At 39.2% G+C, this 23108-nt stretch overlaps 1 long non-coding RNA gene across 1 annotated transcript in view; it reads left to right on the top strand.

Annotated features, from left to right (window-relative positions):
• Positions 1-23108, top strand: part of LOC309607563 — a 736883-nt gene that overhangs the window by 464708 nt on the left and 249067 nt on the right. The window lies entirely within an intron of this gene.

Genomic DNA, 23108 nt, shown 5'->3' with positions numbered 1-23108 from the left:
TGGCAGAGATCTTTCATCAGCTGATTTCACTGCAAAACATAACAGTGGCGCCCAAAGAGTGTTCACGGAGACAAATGCTCTCCATTATGAACACATAAAGCTGTTTCCCTGCATTTCCTTTAGGCCAAGAAACACGAATCAGATCCAGGAGCTGAAAATTCAGAAAATTAGCATTTGGGACTCTATATTCTATCAGACTCTGCCAAAGAGGTATTCAATGTCAGGGCCAGATACAGGTGATCAAATTAGTCCACAAAATATCTCTGTCTGTCTGTCTGTCTGGGTGTCTCTCTATCTCTCTCTCTCTCCCCATCTATCCATCCATCTGTCAATAAATATCCATCTATCCATTTATCCATCCCTCTGTTTGTGTATTTCCTGAGCATCTACATTGAGCCTAATGCTGGGACACGGGAAAGTGAAAGAACTTTTAGATTAGACTGATCACATCTATTTGGGCCTTTGTAGGTGACCAAGCACATTTCATTAACAGAGCAATTTTATTAACTACATATTTAAATCTCACAAACAACCAAAGAGTATACCGTGCTCTTTTTTTTTGCAGCAGATCATGGTGAAAAGAACAGTACCGTGATGTTGTATCTTTTTAGACAACACAAAGTACTTACATGTTTTAATTCTCCATAATTCTCTCCCAAATTAGACTATTTTTAGATTGACAGTGATTTTCTCTTAGAACTTTGGAAATCATCATTCTGTGATCTTCTGGCTTCCATTGTTGCTGCTAGCCTAAAAAATAATTTTTTTTCCCATAAAACCCTTTCTCTTCTTGCTGCCTTTAGGATCTCACTTTTATCTTTGCTGTTCTGCAATTTTTCAGTGATGCATTTTGGTATGAATTTCCTTATATAGAGCAACCTTGGAAAGTTTTTTCTTCCAGATTCTGAGGTTCAGGTCTTGCATCACTTCTGGGAAATTCTTAGCCTAACTTCAAATATTGTCCCTCATGCTCTCCATTAACCCCTTTTGGCATTTCGTGTGTGAATGTATGTGTGTGTGTGTGTGTGTGTGTGTGTGCGTGTGTATGTTATGAGATATACATATCTCATAACTTTTTTCATAACTTCCATCTCTTAGTCTCTTTGGACCATATCTTTCATTTCTTTTGATGGAACTTCTGATTAATTAATTTTTTAAAGGTATCTAGTTTATTGTTTTTTTTAATTGGAGTACAGTTGTTTTACAATGTTGTGTTAGTTTCAATGACATGAATCAGCTATATGTATACATATATCTCCTCCCTCTTGGACCTCTCTCCCACCCCCCCACCCCCAATCCCACCCCTCTAAGTCATAGAGCACCGAGCTGAGCTCCCTGTGCTATACAGCAGGTTCCCACTAGCTATTTTACACATGGTAGTGTATTTATGTCAAACCTAATCTCCCAATTCATCCCACCCTCCCCTTCCCCCTCTGTGTCCACACGTCTGTTTTCTACATCTGCATTTCTATTCGTACCCTGCAAATAGGTTCATCTGTACCATTTTTCTAGATTCCACATATATGCGTTAATATACGATACTTGTTTTTCTCTTTCTGACTTACTTCACTCTGTATGACAGACTCTAGGTCCATGCACATCTCTACAAATGACCTAATTCATTTCTTTTAATGGCTAAGTAATATTCCATTATATATATGTACCACATCTTCTTTATCCATTCATCTGTCGATGGACATTTAGGTTGCTTCCATGTCCTGACTGTTGTAAATAGTGCTGCAATGAACATTGGGGTACATGTGTCTTTTTGAATTATGGTTTTCTCTGGGTATATGCCCAGTAGTGGGATTGCTGGGTCATATGGTAGTTGTATTTTTAGTTTTTTTAGGGAACCTCCATACTGTATGAATGTGACTGTATGAATTTACATTCCCACCAACAGTGCAAGAGAGTCCCTTTTCTCTGCACCCTCTCCAGCATTTATTGTTTGTAGATTTTTTGATGATGGCCATTCTGACTGGTGTGAGGTGATAGATACCTCCTTGTAGTTTTGATTTGCATTTCTCTGATAATTAGTGATGTTGAGCATCTTTTCATGTGCCTTTTGGCCATCTGTATGTCTTCTTTGGCAAAATGTCTATTTAAGTCTTCCACCCATTTTTTGATTGGGTTGTTTGTTTTTGTGATATTGAGCTGCATGAGCTGTTTGTATATTTTGGGGATTAATCCTTTGTCTGTTGCTTCATTTGCAAATATTTTCTCCGATTCTGTGGGTTGTCTTTTCGTCTTGTTTATGGTTTCCTTTGCTGTGCAAAAGCTTTTAAGTTTAATTAGGTCCCATTTGCTTATTTTTGTTTTTATTTTCATTACTCTAGGAGGTGGGTCATAAAAGATCTTGCTGTGTTTTATGTCAAAGAATGTTTTTTTCCTATGTTTTCCTCTAAGAGTTTTATAGTGTCCAGTGTTACATTTAGGTCTTTAATCTGTTTTGAGTTTATTTTTGTGTCTGGTGTTATGTAGTGTTCTCATTTCATTCTTTTACATTTAGCTGTCCGGTTTTCCCAGCACCATTTATTGAAGAGGCTGTCTTTTCTCCATTGTATATTCTTGCCTCGTTGTCATAGATTAGGTGACCATAGGTGCATGGGTTTATCTCTGGGCTTTCTATCCCATACCACTTGATCTATATTTCTGTTTTTGTGCCAGTACCATACTGTGCCAGGACCATACTGTCTTGATTACTGTAGCCTTGTAGTATAGTCTGAAGTCGGGGAGCCTGATTCCTCCAGCTAGATAAAGGTATCTAGTTTACTATCTAGATAAACTAGATAAAGGTATCTAGTTTACTTGGTTAGTTTGTTGACTTTTTTTTCTATTTTGGGCAATAAATCCATTTAAGAGTGGCATTTGCTCTGATTTATCAGGGTTATCCTTTTCTTTGGACATTAGGGAATTTTTGTTATGTGAGCGGTGTGTGTGAGTGTGTGTGTAAATTTTTTTTCATTCACAACATACATACAGAAAAATACACAAATCCTAAATGCAGAGCTAGATGAAATTTTATAAATAAACACATATTTATAACCATTATGGATAGAGTTGCTATACAGTTTCTTGCATAGTTCTTTGGATGAGAATACGTTGAGCATTTTTATTGAGTTTATACTTGGAAGAATTGATTTGTTGTGGAGTGTATGTCATTCAACTTCAGTGAATGCTGCCAAACAGTTTTCCGAAGTGGTTTTACCCATTTACCCTCCTATCAGCAATATGTGAGAATTCCGATTGATCTAAACCCTTGTTACTATTTAACTTCATATATCAATATTATAATTTCTCAAAGTCATTTGATTATTTTATTTAGAAATTCTATTTTATTCCTTTTCAGATTTGACTGGTCATTTGACATATTTTTAAACTTTCTTTTATTTTTATAGGCACATTAAACATTCTTATTTTATATTCTTTATATATGTGGTCTTTGCCCATCTAAATCAGTGATTTGTTTCTTTGTGTTTTATGATTTTTGTTTTAAATTGTGAGCTTATTTTTTAGTGACACGTGTGTAGGAATTCTTTGAAGCCCAGGTTAAAAGTGTGTTCCTCCAGATGTAATAATCTGTGCTTGTCAGATTATAAAATAATCCATGCTTGCCAATGGCCTGGAAACACCACTGAACTGGGACAACTTTATAATAAAAATGGGCTGAAAACCCATAAAAGGGCAAGCCTGTGGTTACAGATTTTCAAAGGAATCTTTTTCCTTCCAAGACCAATATTGAAAGAAAATTTCCTTGTGTTCCTTTCTAGGGGGGCAGGTCTTTTCCTTTATTCACCCTTTTGCTGAGATATGGTAGCCCTTTGGGGTCTTAGCATAAAGCTGAGAGCTCATTGGAGTTGCCACCATTGAATTAACCACTTTGGGGCAACTCTAATCAGTTCTTCTGACTTCTCCACCCAACATATCTGTCAAAGTCAAATTTATTGGCCACAAAAGATGGACATGTACCCCAGGATCAATTTTCCCTTACCTCTCTGGATTTGTGCTCTCGCTTCAGTTTTATTCTCTAAGGATAGCTTTTAATTTTTTGTCAGTTTAGGAGTGAAAATAAAGAGATGTTTAATAATTTCATTATTGCACTAGTTATTATTTTTGAAGGAGAGAATTGTTTGAAACAGCAGTTCATAAAATGTGGTTTAAGAGCCTGTGCGTGCCTCTGAGACCCTTTCAGAGTCAAAACTATTCCCATAATAATAAACAAGATAGAATTTGCTTTCTTCCTTCCCATTCCCTCAGAGTGGAGTGTACAAAGGCAACATGACATGTGATGTCATCATTCTGACAACTAACAGAATGTATGCTTTTATGTTCTCATGATTGAAGAAAATTCTCAATTTCTAACACAGTAACAATTGTATAACAAAAGCCCTTTGGGATTCTTAATGATTTTTAGGAATTAAAGGGATTTTGAGACCAAGAAGGTGGAGAATTGCTGGTTTGGTGTGTCCTTTGTGCTGTGTTGTAAGACATAGAACTCCTCAAATGCTGTCAGATATAGCACCGTCAATCTGTGCTCTAAACATTCAGCAAGTAGAGAAGCTCCATGTTGATGTGTTCAAAGGTTTATGCAAATATGTTCCCAAGAGACCATGAGTTCTTCCAGAGCAAGAACATTCTGGATTTGGAAGCCTGGCTTCCTCATGTGCCGTGAGATCCTGAGCAAGTAGCTCACATTCTGATTCTCAGTTTCGTCAACTATTCAATGTAGGAATTAATAATCCTATTTCTTCCTCCCAGTGTTGGACCTGTGTACAGCAAGATGATAGACAATAAGATCATTCTTGGGTCTTTATAAGGTTTTAAGTTGTTGGAAAGGAAGGCATATGGAAACTAGCAAAGATATGTTTGTCTCAAATTTCCTTCTTAGATAAAAATGACTGGAATTGAAACTGGACGGTAAATTTAACTGGTAACTTCAAGATACGGGATATTAAAGTCATCTCTACCCCGAGTTTAAAGACACAACCCCTGCAAAAATGATGAATACTCGTAATATTACTAGGGAAAAGTCAAATGTGACATTGGGGAGTCAGTCTGATGGGAAGAAAACCACGTTAAGGAGGCCTGAGTTTCAATCTTTGCTCTGTAACATACCAGCCGTGTTTTGGTAGAGCGTTACATGCGTGACCCCCAAGGAATCACATTTTCTGGTATTCATGCCCTTCTGGAGTCTCTTCCCACCTTATCTCTGGGCTTGCTTTGACAGCGGGACATTAGCAAGCGTGATGCAATCAGAGGCTCAGTTAATGCTTGCACATTGAGGGTGTCCTGTTGAAATGTTTCCACTTGGAAGTCAACCTCTTTGTTAGAAGCTCAGGTTAAACTACTAAATAATGAGTAGCTATATGGAGAGAAACCTTTGTGGAGAAGAGGTCACCTTGGATATTCCATTACCCAGGCAAGGTCCCAGCTAAATGCAACTTCATGAATAACCTCAGTCTATACCAAATGGAGCCAATGCACTGTCCAGCTCAATCCATTCAACTCACAGAATTGCGAGAAATAATAAATCATTGTTTTAAGTCACTATGTTTTGGGGGTGGTCTGTAATGCCATTATAGATGACACATTCTAGCCACTTTTGTCTAAAACTCTTCAGCTTAAAAATAGGAATGGAAACCTTTGTCCCACCCACCTCAGAGAGCTTGTATTGAGTATCAACTTAGTTAATAAATGTGAAGTATTGCTACTATTTTTTCCATTGAACTAGATATGACTAAATACTGTGGTTATGTCTATATACACAAACTGGTTTGACTGTTTTGACTGACTTGACCAGTCAAATCAATCTTTACAGGAAGAAAAAAAAAAAAGGGAAATTACAGTTCAATTTTTGACTGACTTGATTATTGTTTTGACCTCTCTGACTTTTTTTGATTGAGGTAACCTTTTTTTAACTGGATAACTTGACTTAGCCAGTTGAGTCCCTCAAAATAATCAAAACAGGTTGGGTATATAGAAACAGTCTGTGCGTAATATTTTCCTCTGATTTAACTTTAGTGGAAAATTATGTGACAGAGGCCCATATATGCATCGCAAATATGGGTATAAACTTCTACTTATAACTACTCAGTTTCAAATTACTGTATAGATTCTAGCAGCGTTTGTTTGGTAACGGGAAAAAATATAGTTCATTTTTATTTCCCAGTGGCATGCTACATTATAAGTCCATTAGCAGTTGCATACGTTATTGCTGTAATTCTAATAACGGCCATATATTATTATGGCAATAATAATGTAATTCTTACAGTATGCAGTAGGTTTTATTGAACAGGGCTGGAATTTATTTTTTAAATTGTAAATTTGGCTTGCTTTTCAGCAGTAGAACTCCCTCTGTCCTGCTTGGGGAGTTTAGTCATATTCCTTTTGTTTGAGCAAGCTGTCAGAAGAGCATGACAGAGATGAGTGCATGCCAATGAATGTAGAAGCTTGGCAGTCATTAAAGTCCTGGGTTAGAAGTGAAGTGAATGATTGGAATGCAGGTTGAGCAGGTCCATTCATATATGTCATATTGATACTACCAGAGCTGCTGACTAGGTGATTCAAATATAAGCCACCATTATTGGAGTATTCGTAGATATTCTACTGCGCTTAAGGTTATGACAGATGAAGCTTTCCTTATGAATTGTCAAAAGGATCACAAACCCCTCTCCTGCTTCTGTTTCTGTCACCAGGAGCTTGCTTGCTTGCCTTTTTTTTTTTTTTTTTTTTCTTCTAACGCCCTTTGAATATAGTTCTTCAGAATCCTCCATCACAAAAGACTGTAAAAAGCTCTTGAGTTGGCTTGCCTGATTCCAAACTAGAATGATTTTAGACTGTTCCAAGAAGATAGGTGTCTCTCTTTTTCTTTTAGAGGTCTAAATAAAAATAAAATTGTCATACTTGTTTCAATGTCTTTAGCCCATTTCGTGAAGTTCTTTTTGACTTAACTACTCAAATATATTGATTACTCAAATATATTCTATTTTCTATATTCTATTGATCTAAATCTCAATAAACCAAATCCCTCTTACTGGGTGTAAACCAGTTTGCATCCATGTTGGGAGAGGCAGATGGCCATGGGCCCTGACTGCCCCTGCATGTTCTTGCTGAGTGTGTCAGACTGTAAGCCCTCCCTGTCTTCTGATGCTGTGCCCTTTCTATAGTTAGTCACATAGGCAATTAATAAGTCAAGGCCACCGCAACTGCCTGTCATACGACTCCCTTCATTTGTTTCCTTCTTCACTCAAAAAAAAAAAAAAAAAAAAACTCAGCCTATTTAGATTTTCTTAACAGCAAACCTTCACTGTTTAGTTGCCTCTTCTCTAGGTCTTCTCTCAAATTTCATTGTCTCTCTAGAGTTAAGGAATTCCAAAATTGACTCTAAATAGAGCCTGGCCAAAGTTCGACATAGACATAGGAACTAAAACCTGTCATTTGTCATTACCATTCATACCTTTTCAGATCAATACTTGTTCATGCTTTCATTCAGTCTTTCTTTTCTCAGCCAGTTATTCGTTCTTGTGTTTATTCAACAAATATTTATTGTGTACTCATGCAGTCAATAGCTAACCTATAGGTATACACAGTGAATTGGGCATGATGCTGAACTTGGACATCTTCTGTTTCTCAAAGCTAATCAGTATGTAATCTCATGTCCTTTAGGGACCATCTTCTGTAGGTAGAAAAGGCACACCAGATCACAAGGGGCCTGAATGCCAAAATGTCAAGGTGGAAGTATCTGCTAAAGAGTACAGTTTCGGAGTAAATATATTCAGGAAGGCTCCTTTGATAGAAATGTACAGAATGGATTAAAGAAAGGGAAAATCATAAGTAGAGTCTTCTTCAAGATGTTATTATGATAGCTAAAATCCACATTCACTCCTTTGAATTCATTGAGGCCAGGTGTATTTTGGATTCAGAATTTTCCAGATTTTAGAAAGGTGCTACAAGGCATATACCATATATTAGATAACACTGGGGTCTAGAGAAGCTCCCTTTATTTCCAGATAAATTTAAACTAAATATTATAAATGATGGCTATAAAAGCCTCATGTCAGTTCAGGTAACAAATTATTTAAAAACAAACAAACCAAAAAATAAATAAATAAACCCACAAAAAATCTTGGGCTACCAGAACTTTTTGGGCTTCAGAACAAACTGGCTGGTTTGAGCTAAAGGGAATAGGTCCATGAATTAGTGTGGTAAAGCAGTAAAGAGGAAGAGTAGATGTAAAATATGTTATCAAGGTAGCATTGCTGGTGCTTGTCATTTGGTTAAATATTAGGTAAGAAAAGAAATGTGACAATCATGATTGTGAGGTTTTAAGTCTGGGTGGCTGGGAGGATGGCAGTGCCATTAATAGAAAAGAAAGGAATAGGAAAAGGGGACGCTTGATAAGGGGTTGGGTAGAGGGGAGGTTATGATTAATTCAATTTGAAATATACAAATCTCCAGGACATCATGAACCTGCCTGAAATTAGCATGATTAAAGGTGCCTCTCACAGTGTTCTGGTGAGTATGTGATGGGGAACTAAATTAAAAATCAGTAGCCTTTCGCATATAACATATTTCATTAATCAAATTTGAGAGTTGAATCCATCCAACCTAAAAAGTCATCCTAGAATCTTCTTTAAGAAAATGGCACAAATGCAGATGGTATTCTAAAATTAGAAACAGATTTTTAAAAGAGGATCCTTAAAGTTTCAAAATTCTACCTGGATCCAAATGGAACTATTTTCATCTATTTCTTCACAGGTCCTTGAGACAGTAAATATAAGCTTACGGCTCAGTTGCACAAACTATCTGACCCATTTTGAATGATAACTATACATTAGGTTAGTGATTTAAACATTATCATTGGTATGAAATATCCAGTGGCTGAACCTACAAACACCATGTTCTTAAATAAGAGTGAAGTATGGCCTAAAAACATCAAAAAATATTTGTTTTCAACTCATGTATATTTCTAGGAATGTAGTAACTCTCTTATAATTATTTAGAGCTGCAAAGAAATTGATGGAATGTTGCTTAGCTTATATGACATAGTTACCCAGAAACATTCAAATTTTTACTGGTTTGTTTCCATGTCGGTCAGTATGCTCCAAATGGTTTGCTTCTTTCACCACTGTCTATTTCAAAGTTCTCATGATAGAGGTAAATGGATATATCTCAGATTTGAGGGAACCAGTCTTACCCAATTATGTCACTGGTCGATCTCTTCAACAGCTCTCTTGCTACGTAGAAGCCTTTATTTCCTTTTCTGCCTTTACATAGAGGTGCATATTCAACTGTGAATTCGTTGGGCAGTTCCTCTTGTCACCAAGTCTGATGACTGATGGCAATTAAGCTACAGAAACAACCTATCTGTGGTGAAGTTCTGATAGGGTGTGATTACAGGAAAAGGGGAGGCACAAGGAATGGCAGGTAAGCCCCCAAACACTGTATTTTAATTTAATCATTAAAATGAGAAGAAGAATCTCAAATAATGAATGTGTGCTTTCATGCCTGTTTAAAAAAAACCAAAAAACAAAACCAGTTTTCTGGGAAGATAGAGAAAAACACAAATACTGTTTGAATCATGCCTTCACTTACATTATTTTACTTTTAGCTACAGGGTTTTCATAGAAATCCATTTGAATATATTTGTAGTTAACCTGATCCTCTCAGAAAGTGTTTTCAGGAAAACAAACTTCTTCTTTGATAGGACTGTTAAATCACCCTCTCTCATCCTGTAGCAGTTAATTTTTCTCAACATTTTAAGCATTTTACTGTCAGAACATCCTGGAGTTTCTCTCCCTATCAAGGGTATACGTTTAAGAGAATGCATTTCAAATATTAAAAGAAAATATCACAGAACATACCAAAGAGATGACTCGCTTTCAGTGTAGAAGGTGGTATTGTTTATAATACTATAACAATGGCGACCTTCTTGCGTTATAGTTAGCAAAAAGGCAATGGCTCCTGTGTGCAAGACAGAAGAAAAATAAGTTCTTTGTCCCGGAAGCCTCTCTGCCTCAACCTCTCGAGGCTCCTGAAAGGTGACTTTATTCTTCTTCCCCTGGCTTGGATGTGGCTGTAGAAGTGTGGACTTCAAGGTCCAGGGTATTATGAAGGTGGCGTGGCTGGTGCTCCCCTTCCCATGGAGGAAAGGAGAGAAGCAATCATTTCAGTGATTTATGCCACATACAAACTCAGGTGGAGCAGCTAGGACCTTTGAGAACAGTAGGAAAAGACCTAGCAGCAGGAAGAATTTGGGCTCCATTTCGGGAAAATACCCCAATAAGAGAATTGTGAGGCCCTGGTGCATATTACCAAGGGATTCTGTGGAATCTCATTATCTGGTGATTTTAATGACTAACGTGCAACGATTTTTTTATAGGATAATTGATGTGAAATGCTACCCAGAAGCTGAGGGATGAATAAATCCACCTTCACACATCTTTTCAGCCTTTAGTTCTATGATTTGTGCATTATATTATTTAGCAGAAATAATAAAGAACTAAATATGCTTTTTTTTTTGTACGTGGCATTAACTACCTTTGTGTGTTAATGTGGTACCTGCCAATTACTTGCATTAAAGCAAATGGCTAAAATATACAAATTAAGTTATGAACACACTGCTACATTTAACAGATTAACTGAAAACCTGTGAAGATTTCAAGAGTATATTAAATGCGTAAAAACCATTTCCTTGATCTTGAATTTGTAGGCTACTTTTTTTCCCCCACAAAGGTATGTGGTCTTAGAGCCCTGAATGTGTTCTGAGTGCAGCAAAAGGAATTTAATATACACTGAGAAAGTGTGTGCTCACTAGGCTATGTACTTAGGGAGGCACTATCACAATTAATTTTCACAACAATCTAGGCCATGGTCAGCAAACTTTATCTGTAAAAGGATAGATTGTATCTGCTTGGGCTGTCATAACAAAATACCATAGACAGGGTGGCTTAAACAACAGACATTTATTTCTCATGGTTCTGGAGGCTGAAGCCCAAGATGAAGGTGCTTAGATGACTTGGATCATCAAGAGGGCTCTCTTTCTGGCTTGCATACGGCCACCTTCTTGCAATCTGTTCACCTGATTTTTCCTTGGTGATTGCACATGGAGAAGGAGATCTCTTCTTATAAGGGCACTAATCTCATTATGAAAGTCCCACCCTCATCACCTTGGCTAACCCTAATTACCTCCCAAAGGTCCCACTTCCAAATACCACCCTGTGGGAGAGCTAGGGCTTCAGTATTTGAATTTGGGAGGGGCACAATTCAGTCCAGAGCAGATAGTAAGTATTTTAGGCTGTATGGGACATAAGGTCTCTGTCCCAACTACTCAGCTCTGCCATTGTTACCTTATAATATATAAACAAATGGGCATGACTGTGTTCCAATAAAACTTTATTTACAAAAACAGGCAGCTGGCAGGAATTGCCGCACAGGTCCCAGTTTGCCAACCCTTGATCTGGTGATAACTATTATTTCTGCCACTTGTGGAAGATAGAAGTGAGGCCCCAAAGGGTTATTTTACTTACTTAGGTCTCATAGGTAAATGATGGATTGTGAAATCAAAGTAGTACTAGTTAAATTTGTTTTAAAGTATATCAATCAATAAATTACAGTGGTATAGAAAATTATGTAACTTATTCCTTCACTTTCCAGTAGGCTATTCTGGAAGCCCTAGCTATGTGGTTTACTGCTTACCTTACACATGCCCTCTTCTATGGGGACCAGTCCTGCCCACAGCCCTATTGAGTGTGTGTGGTCTCTGTGACCCTGGCCCTTGCAACAGCTGATTGAACGAAAGATGGGAACTTGGCCTAACTGTATAGTTTCTAACAATTTATGACCTGTCTGGTCTAGTGTGAATTGCAGCGGTTCCAATGGATTCTTCTCTTGGGAACTTGGTGTTAGAGAAATGGGAAATTCTTGATTGGAAAGGGTTACTAGAACTGGAAGGTTATGAGTGAAGGTTATTTGAGGCACTAGAATAAGAGTCAGTAGAGCAGTGACTTCCCTGGTGGTGCAGTGGTTAAGAATCTGCCTGCCAATGCAGGGGGCACAGGTTCGAGCCCTGGTTCGGGAAGATCCCACATGCTGCGGAGCAACTAAGCCCGTGAGCCATAACTACTGAGCCTGCGCTCTAGAGCCCTTGAGCCACAAGTACTGAAGCCCGCACGCCTAGAGCCCGTGCTCGCAACAAGAGAAGCCACCGCAATGAGAAGCCTGCGCACCACAACGAAGACCCAACGCAGCCAAAAATAAATTAATTAATTAATTAAAAAAAAAAAAGTAGAGGAAGTTGGGGGGCAGAGGTGGGGGATGGGGGAGCAGTGTCTGTGTGTGTGTGTGTGTATGTGTGTGTGTGTGTGTGTGTGTGTGTGAGAGAGAGAGAGAGAGAGAGAGAGAAACAGAGAGAGAGAAACCACAGCCCCCAATAAATGGAGAAAGATTTCATTGTTGAGCTTTCAGTTTCTGATTCTAGCCCTTGTGAAGCCCAGATGTGCTTTGTTTGAATCTCTCCATATCTGTGTTGTATCCTTAAAATAAATCCCCCTTTTTTAGTCTGAGCTTGAGGGGGAACCCTGATTGTTGAATCAAAAAGACCTTAATTAGCCAATGAAGTTATGAGCTATTCCTTTTATATTCAACTGGATAAAATCTTCCCTCTGTCCTCTTCTGGAGGTTAGCAGGTTGGAATATCAAACTCCAAATCAAAGCTTCTTAAGTTTATTCTTCAGCAGGTAGGATTGCCCAGTACTAAATATAGGTGTACAAAGAATAGGACTTCTGGCTTTCTAAAGTCATTTACTGTCTCTCCCTCTTTTCATGTGTTTCAAATCCAGAGGGAAAAATATATAGACTCGAAGGAAGGGGTGAAAAGGTAAGCAATCAGCTGTTTGGTGCTGGCTCATGCTTCTCTGGCTCTCAGTGCTGGTATAGTCATGACATAATAAGGAATACAGACGCCTGGACTATTGAACTCAACTGTTGGCCACAGTGTTCAGTACAGGAACCCCCATCCACCCATGGGCACCTTCCACCCCTCTTCTCCAAGCCCACTTCCTTGAAAGATGTTTCTAACTTGGTATTAAAGGTAATTTTTTTCAAGTCCCCATCTTAACTCTTACAATATGCTTAAAAATTGTTTAGCACATGCACTTCTTTCCCCTTAGCTGAATTATGAAAATATACTATATCTGATTAAAATAAATGTGGCGCTTGTGATGCACCTTGTGGTGTCTAGTTGGCCCAGCTGATTTCAAGGCAGCTATGGCGGACAGTTCCCTCTACTCCCCAATGTCCCACGAGCAATAGGGCTGAGGCTTCCTCCATGTTGCTTTCTCTGAAGCTGTGAGAGGGTAACAGAACAAGGCAGCAGATAGATAGAATCCAGGATTACCCCGTAGAACAGCCTTCAGCCCAAAGGAAATGGGGATGAGTGGATAAATGCCCATTGCTTCCTATCCTTCTGAGTCAGTTATGAATATCATTCTTACGCATTTCCTCAGGATAGCGCCAGTGTGATTGAGCGCTAGTTTCCAACCTGCTTATTCATGCTCCCTCTTGGCTTTTCTCTCTTCCGTGTCTCACTTTTCCCAGTCCCCCTCTTCTGCTTCCTGGCATCACCTCCCGAATAAACAACCTGCACCATAATCCTTATCCTAGGGTCTGCTTGGGGGAGCATCCTAATTAAGACAATGACCAATTTATCATTTTAACATATAACAGTTTATATTCATATATAATACTCTCTGCTCTCTGGATCTCAAATTGTGTCATTGTAGACAGTTCTGCATGGTAAGTGGTGGAACATCTGATGAGAGAGAATACCTCCCCTAAAAGCTTTCCCTTTCCCACGTACAGTCATGCCAATCATTTTTCATAGACTTCAGTATATTTTACTGGCTTATAAACACTGTTTATCTAACCTTTTTTTCACAAGGTATTCATTGATTCAATCCCAAATCAACCCCATGTGTGCAAAATCATCTCTTCCATTATTTTTCTCTATCAGCAATGTTTTTGCCATTGATTGAGTGGTTGGAGGATAGGCTAACTAATTCTATGCAAACAATATTTATGATGTGAAATCGGATTTGCCCATCTTTGCTAAGATATCATAGGATACAGGAGCTGGGAGGTTCTTGGACCCAGTCCTGCCCACTCCCTTATTTGACAGTGGAGGAAACTAAGGTCCAGTAGAATTAAATAACCCTTCCAAGGCTGTAATTCATAACAGAGATAAAATTAGAATTCAAACCAATTGGTTTTCAGTAGACAAGGGTCTCAGCTCAAAGTTTTCAAAGCTAAATGTAATGTTTGACTGTTTCCCTCTCATATCGCTTTTCAAACTATATCTATAAAACTCCAGGTTCTGATATTCTTCTGTGCTATTCTCATGTTGGAATAGATTCAGGTGGTACAGAAGCTATTGTTACAGCCACAGAATAGAGTCTGGCACTGGCAGTGGTACTATTGCAGCTTTAATCACGGACGTCTGGTCAACATATTACTTGGGGCAAGAGGCTGAACTAACATCGATCCCACCCCTGTGAATCTTCATGGGATCCCACTCTATAGAAGAACCCACTACCTACATAGAAGCTGTAGAATTAGGCACATTAATAATCAAAAGTCTCCAAGAAAAGCTCTCCATCAAATTAATCCAAACATTAGCGACGCAGCCAGAAACGTTTTCTTGGAGTCTTCTCTTTGATTCTCACTTATTTTCTCACCAACTGCTAGCCCCACTTTTTTTGCCCTGGAACCATCCCCATTATCAAAGACGCCAAGGCAAGCTCTGCAATTGGATTGTCTGAAAATGAACAACACACAGATAGAGAGGAACAGATATTGTAACGCCTCACCGTGCCTGTTAAAGTCACACTCCCAGAGAACTCAAACAGTCCAGATGACTGAAGAAAAGGGAATCTCCCAGGAAAAACAAGGAACTGGGCAGATAACACCGAAAAGAGATTTTCTGGCAAGGCAGGCTGAGAGGGAGTGACCGTTCTTCCTGGAGAACATAAGGAAGTGTTGACAGGGTCAGTTCTTAATGTGGCCAAGAAAGAACTTAGTTCCAGTGAAGGAAACTGAGTGAACGCAGATGACAACCAGCCATGTTTTTCATAGAGCTAGAAACCCATTACGTGAGGCCCAGGGAATTCACAGAGGCAACCTTGGCAAGGGTGACCTTTTGAGGACGTTCCCAAAGCTCAGGAATGTTAAATAATTGGTCTTTTTGCTGAGACATGAATTTGAATTCCATGCTAGGTGAGGCTGGGACCAGGACACAAGTCACTTAGCACATTAGTACAGCACAGAAACACCCAGGAAGAATCTCTTCACCACCAACCAACCATATCGCTAGGCCTTTCTTGAGTGCTGATTTCTGTGTGTGAGGATTGACCACACAGAGGTAAATCCCAGTGGTTTTTTTCCCGTTTTGTGACACAGCCATTGCAAAGGGAAGAGGCACCCTCAGTTGGCATTCTAAGCCTGGCCCTCTAATAGCCTTGCACCCGTCATCTGCGAGGATGTTAAGATTTTGTGTTTGGTGTGCAGGTTTTTAATAACCCTGATCTAGTATTTCTTCCTAGTTCAGCAACATCCACCTTTCTCATTTGAGTCCCTGCCTTAGTTTGGGTGTCCCCAGAAGCCAACTCTAAGTCAGGGCTGTTCAGCCTTGGCACTGTGGACGTTGGGGGCTGGATAAGTCTCTGTTGTGGGGAGCTTCCCTGAGCGTTGTAGGATGTTGAACAGCATTCCCAGCCTCTGGATGCACCCTGTGGATGTTATGACAACCACAGATGTCTTCATATATTACCAAAGGTGTTCTGGGGCAAAAACCACTTCTCCAAGTCAAGGGTTCAAGCAAACCCTTGACTAACTAAGTACAAACATAGTTTAGTTGGAAATCGATCCCAGGAAGCACTGGTATAGGAGTGGAAAAGCATGTTAGTTAGGGTTCGCCAGAGAAACAGAACTAACAGAATGTGTGTGTGTGTGTGTGTGTGTGTGTGTGTGTGTGTGTGTGTGTGTGTGTAGACAGAGACAGGAAGACAGAGATTTATTTTAAGGACCTGGGTCACACAACTGTGGACATATAAATCCAAAATCTGTGAGGTAGGCTGGCAGACAGGAGACCCAGGGAAGAGCTGACGTTGAATTTGAAGTCTGAAGGCTGTCTGCTGGCAGAATTCCCTCTTCAGGGGGGAGGAGTCTTTTTCTATTAAAAGCTGCAACTGATCAGTTCAGGCCCACTCCCATTGTGGAGGGTAATCTTGACTCAATCTGCTGATCTACTAAAAAGTTACTCATTTAAACAATACTTTCACAGAAACGTCTAGAGTGTTTGACCAAATATCTGTGGCCTAATCACATTGACATTTAGAATTAACCATCAACAGAAAGGAAAGGGAAAAGGCCAATAAAGGTATGTTACTCAGCAAGTTCTCATGGAAATGGGAGTGCAGTTCTGCTGGGGAAATTCGAGAAATGGTATAAAACACCTGTCTCACAGTTATCCATCCCATTCAAGGTGGGGTGAGGGAACTGGGGTATTTGTACACCAGTTCCCATCAGTCATGGATTGAGGTCTGTTCCCAAGGAGCTTTAATTCCCAGGCACTTCTGGTTTGCTGCATACCCAGGAAAAGTAGGCTCTGGCAGCTACTGAAACCCAGAAGGCCAAGAGGTGCTAGTGCTGTTGGCAACTGGAATTCTGACCGACATGGAAGAAAGTGGTCAGTGAAGGCCTGTGGGTAATGCACTGACAGCATCTGCTGCACTTTGAGAGCAGTCCATCGATAATTGTTCCCGTACTCTGGCTGGTGTTAGGATCTTCTTCAGTGGCACTGCTGTCATCGTTTATTGGCCTCTTTTCTCCATGCCCCAAATATTTGAACTTTTAAAAATTGTAGTAAAAGACACGTAACAGTTTGCATCTTAGGCATTTTAAAGTACATAGTTCAGTGGCCTTAAATACATTCACATTGTTGTGTTACCATCACCACCATCCATCCACAGATGTTTTTGTCTCACAACACTGAAACTCTACCCATGAAACACTAACTTTCCCCTCTCCCCTCTCCCCAGCCCCTGGTGACTTCTCTTCTGTCTCCGGGAACTTGACTCTTGTAGGAACCTCATTTGAGAGGAATCATACGATCTTTTTCCCTTGGTGACTGGCTTATTTCACTTAGCATAATGTCCTCAAGGTTCATCCACATTGTAGCATGTGTCAGAACTTCCTTCCTTCTTAAGGCTGAATAATCTTCCGTTGTATGTAAACCCTGTTGTGCTTACCTATTCGTCCATCACCGGGCATTTGGGTTGCCTCTCCTTTTTGGCTACTGTGAATAGTATTGCTGCAAACATGGGTATACAAATATTTCTTGCAGTCCCTGCTTTCAATCCTTTGGGGGTATACCCAGATGTAGAAGTGCTGGATTGATTGCCTTTTGAGTGCCCTACATAACAAGTAAACACAGTGTATGGAAAACAACTGGTCAGAAAGATGAGCATTCTAGGGAAGGAAATAAATTGCCCATAAATTTCCAAAATCTGGATTCATCGCTTGCCATGACCTCAGTCAAACCAGAGCTGCTTTGAGTCCAAAACACATCTGTGAATTGTACATAGTCACCATAGCTTCACGTTCTAAAAACAGTTTTATCTGTCTCCTCCTTTGCCTTCTGATGAAGAGCTTTGTTTATGAAATGCCTGTCTTCCGAAGTTCTTGAAAGATCTCCAGTGAGTTGCTCTCATAAATGAAGGCAAAAACATTGCCTGGCAGAGTCTGTGACTGACAACATCTTTTTTTCGTTACCTGATCTCTATGCCTTAATTCTCTAGCACTTTCCATTTTCCCTTTGTTTCCCAGAGTTTTGCAGCAAACTGCTGTTGAGCAAAGAGAAGCCACATTCAGACTTAGGCCAAACCCTAGTTGCAGTCTGTTTCTTTTTGTTGTTGGTACCGGCATCACATCCCACCTGGCCAGACCTGCCAAGTGTTTTGGATTTCCTAGAGGAGGTTTTTATTCTGTCTGCTTGTCTGCACTTGTATACAAAACCTGTAATTATATAATAGGTGAACTTACTGGTGTGCTATTGTGCTTTCTTTTCTTTTTTTAAACCAGCTGAATTGGCCCTTTTTATATTTTGAGCCTATTGTTACCTTTCTGTTACAGTTTCCTTCCCCCTGGCTTCTGATACTTCAGCCTTTATGCCAGCAACTAAATATTTATGCAAAGAAAAAAAAAAAAAACATTTAAAGTCATTTGTCTTTCAGTGAAATCTTAAAACTTTCCTATTTCCTACTACAATCTGAATCTTTTAATGTTATAACTGCAAATGACTGTTGATGAAAGCATTTTGTTCTTAAAATATGTTATCCTGTTTTTAGATAAGAAAGATCACCTATGGAAGTCATCAAAAGTTGTGTGCATACTTAACTCTTTTGCTTAAAGGTACACATCATCTAATTTGTGACGTTCCTAGTCTACCCTTAATTCAGAAAATGGTTTGTGGTTAACACGTCACACAGGGCTTTCTGAAAAGTTTTATAAAATATGGGAAACTTAAAGTGCAATAAATGCTTGATAAATTTGTTGATTGATCCAAATGCTGACACTGTAAAGAGAAGAGAGGGAAGGGTACGTCACTGTCCATTCTGTTCTTCAATGTGGCAGACTTTCCTTCCAGCTTGTTAATCTCCTGGAGGCTAACACAGTGCTCTTCAATTTCTATAGGTTGTGTTTTTCCTAAGATCTATGGCATCTTCGGTTGTAGAACTGCCTTGTTGTCCTTTTTGTGTTCTTTGCCTAAAGGACAAGCTTGAAGAGAGATGGATTGGATCTGATACTTTTCCTTTGACACTCAGTAGATGTTGAACTTAAAGTGCTTAGAATAGTGCCTGGAACCCAGTCAGCCTCCCAAATTATTGGTTGTTGATGCTATTGCTGTTCTAGTTGTGGGGGCCATTGCTCATTAACCCTAAAGAGATTACCAAGGGATTTTGGATTAGCGTTCTTGGTGAGCATGCCTGAAGACAGCTGTTAAATGAAACAGTAGATAAAATACATCAGTAAGAACTGAATGTTAAGGCTTTATGTCTGGGTATGTATCTCAGGGGTAAGAACTTGTGGACAGCCAAATCTAATGTCTCGTCCCACTTCCAGTCTTTTTTTTTTACCAATGCCATTCTTCTCTTACCCATCTTCTTCTTGAATGGCTCTTGCAGCATTTTTGTTGATGAGGTCAGGGATCTTGCTTTATTTCTCTATAACAGGGGATAATGTGGTATCTGAGTAGTTGACCAGAGAAATAAACAATATCATTTCATTGAGTAGACATCTTTCACTTCCTCTGAGTCAGAGAATGTTACCCAAAACCATGCAGAGAGAATTTTTCAGGTGGAAATGATCAATGCAAGGTAGTCCAGAGTTCATGTAAGATGGAACAGTTTTCTATAGTAAATGCAGAAGCAAACAGAAACACAAATAAGTGCTCTTGAATTGACTCTACAAGCCAGAACGAAAATGTGGTAGGAGAGAAAAGCAAACCATACTGTGAAAGAGTAAAGTTACATATGGTCCCAGAGACTAACCAGATTGATTGGGAGCCACTTGTCCCAAAAGTCAGTACTACAGCAAAGAAGGACAATCTGGGTCCCTTCTTAGATGGCCAGCAAGCCTTCAGAGACCTTTTGCTGAAAAGGTAGAAGCAGTTATTCAAGAGGCAAAGGTGATGTCCAGTTCCAAGGAGATGGATCCCAAAGGAGGATGGAATTTGACATTTAATTTATCAGATAAGGAGGCACAAACACTGTCAATTTGATTCAATAAATACGTATGTAGCCCTTTGGTCTAAGCAAAAAGACAGGAAAGAGCACTTTGCCGTAGCAGGGATTCTAATATTAAACATAACAAGTGAGTCCAGAGCTGATCATTTGAACCCAGTTTAATTCCCTTTATGTCTTCGGGCAGCTCACCTTCTTATTTGAGAATACACATGAAAGAGCCATCCTGGGTAGTCAAAAGGGAACTAACTGTGAGATCTAGTCCCAGCTCTGACTCAACCTGTGTGACACCTCTGGTTTAACTTGACAGTGTTGAAGCATTTCTTTTTCTAGCCTTAGCCCTTTTCTTTTCAACTATCTTCCCTGAAACCCTAGTACATAAAACAGATTAAAACAAACCTATTAGCTCTGGTTCAACTGAGGGCGAGGGTCCCAGAATCCAACCTACAGAACCTCTTCCTTTTGTCTCCACCCACTTGCTCATGACCCGAGCCTCTTAAGCATGAGGATTCTGCAGAAAACAGTTTGAAAAAGGACCCGCTGCTTGTTCTTCCAAAGACACTTCTGACTCTGAACATCCAGTATCATTTATATATTTCACATCCATTTCATCTAGGCCTTCTCCCTCCCGTCAAAATGCCCTCCGTCACATGTTCTCACTCAAAAGCAGCAGAAATCTGACTCCAAACATTCGGAAGCAATAGAGATGTTTTTTAGACTAATAATCTGTTCCCAATGGTCTTGTTCCAGATCTGGAACAGGAAATGGGAAGTTCCAGGGTGTACAGAGCAGACTAAAATGTTTACCACCTAAGAAAACTTTCCTTATGTACCTTCATGCCCTTTCTTTTGTCGAGCTGTATTGCCACCAGCCACTGACCTTCATCTTTAATTCTACATTTTCACCATTAATTTCAGATCAACACACACACACAAAATTCTTTCTTGCTGAGCAGGACAGAGGATCTACCTTTCAGGACAAGGAAACAGAAAAGGGGTGCGATTATTATGTTTTTCTCTCCCTGTCACATAGCAACAAAGAATAACATGGGATTAAGTGTCGTTCTGAGTAAATAATATCTTTATGGGCCACTGGGGGAAAAATGCTCTCAGTAGACTTAATCATAACCTCTGGGGTTTCATATAATTTTGTTTTATCTTACTTTTAACACTTGATATTTGGTTTGAATGATAATTTAGGGATAAACTTGCCTTCTTTTCCTATTATGTTGCAAACTCCTTAAGGGTCAGAACTTTTCCATACACAGCTCTGAATCTTTTCTAGGGCCAAATATGTTGCCTAGTATAATGTAGCTGTTCCAGGAAATCATGGTGAAGTGAATTGAGAAGAGTCCAAAGTCGATCTTCTAAATAGAGGTTGGCAAACTACAGCTCTTGGGCCAAATCTAACTCACCACTTGTATTTGTAAATAAAGTTTTATTGGAATACAGCCATGCTACTTTTTAACATATTGTCTATGGCTGTTTTCATGCTCTAATGGCAGATTTGATTCGTTGTGACAGAGGCTGTATGACCTGCAAAGCCAAAAATATTTGCTATCAGGCCTATTAAGGAAAAAGTTTATCAACCTGTCACCTAAACTCCAGGTGGATGAATACTTGTAAATATTTTAGTGATATATATTTTTGTTATTGTTGAATTACTTTCCAGTCTGTATATTTTCATTAAGCAAATTTACTACTTATGTTTCAGTTATTGGTAAATAGCCATATGAGTCAAGTAGATATGAAATTAATTTACCCGCTATCATTGATTATTTTTATTATCTTTGGGGTTTTTAACTATGCAATTGGAAAAAAAATAGTTTTGCCCTTCCATGTCTTATTAGTTAAAACTCTTCCAGTTTTATGTAAAAAAAGACAATCTCAAACTAGCCATCTTAAAAAAACCTAAAGTGATTGGAGAAGAAATTGATTGCCTCATGCAACCAAGGAGTTAAATGTTGAGCTGGCTTCAGGAAGTGCTGGATTCAGAGGCTCAAAGATGGTGTCAGGGCTCTCTCACCAACTTTTGGCACAGCTAAATTCTTTTCGTATATTTGCTTTCTTCTTTTTTTGCTAGTAGATGGTCCACATCCTCTCACATGGAAGAAGGTTGCTGCTAGCTTCAACAAGTAGCTCTGTATAGCTTGTTATCCAGAAAGAAGAGGAACTTGTCTTTCCTAGTATTCATGTATTAAATCTGTAAAAGAGCTCTATCTGCTCAAGTCGTGTGGCAGCCCTTAGATCAATCACTGTGGCCAAAAAGATGAGATGTCGTATAATTGATCGGTCCTGGGTCATGTGCTCAACTCCATGTGTACTGCGTTCTATAACTAGTCCCACGATAACAGAGCATTGTGGATAAGGGGCAGTGTCCCAGTGGGAAGAAGGCCACTTTACAAGTAAAAACAGTGATGTCTATCTACTGTAGAAATATTTTATACCAGAATTTTAGTGGAGGGCACCAGATTTTACAAACAACGAACAGATCTAGGAAAAATGATTTCACTCTCCCGCTCTTGTGTTATCTTTCGTCATCATCACCCTCATCATCTTTCATCCTGTCGAACATGTGGCTCCAGGGAACTTCACATTACAGTTTTAGCTGCTTTGGAAGCAGATTCCATGTTCAAAACTCTACCCAAGCTCCCATTTGCATCAAAACTTACATCTTATGCTCTTGGATTCTGCTTGTTCTCTTCCATATAACTTGTTGGTTCTGGGTTTAATGCAGTTACATGGCTGAAGTGGGAATTTATTTGTGACGTTGCCCTGAAAATGTTAAACTTCAACCATTAAATGGTTAAGATGTAAGTGTTTTCAAAGTGAGATTAAGGAGTGAAATGAACAGGAGAAATGCCAGGGTGCAAAGGGATGGGACAGATTTTGAGGGGTGGGGAGGGGTTAGGAGAATGTCTTATCCCCCCATGCGTCCCTACCACACTTCAACCCAAGAACATCTAAACTTTTAGATCCTGAAAAGTGGCCTCAAAGGGGCTCTAAACTGTGTGAGTGAATCATTTAGAAGTCTTAGTATAGGTTATATTCCTCCCTGCTTGTCTTATAGCTTCAAGACACTGTGATTGGGATGTAAAATAATTACTACTCTTCAGTGTCATCCACACATAATTAGCCTCAGATTACAATGAATTAACATGGTTTGCCCTGTTCATGAAGTGAAGTGATTCTATTACTGGTTTTTTCCCTCTCCCATTTTAAAAAAAAAACACTTTGAAACTTCCATTCTATTAGGTGAAATTCCCTCTAAAATGTCAGCTCACAATGAAGGATAGTTAAGGATGGCTAGGTA

This window comes from Balaenoptera borealis (genome assembly GCF_965194805.1).
Source record: "Balaenoptera borealis genome assembly, chromosome: 12".
NCBI classification, from domain to species: Eukaryota; Metazoa; Chordata; class Mammalia; order Artiodactyla; family Balaenopteridae; genus Balaenoptera; species Balaenoptera borealis.
This window is presented reverse-complemented; position numbering and strand designations above follow the sequence as displayed.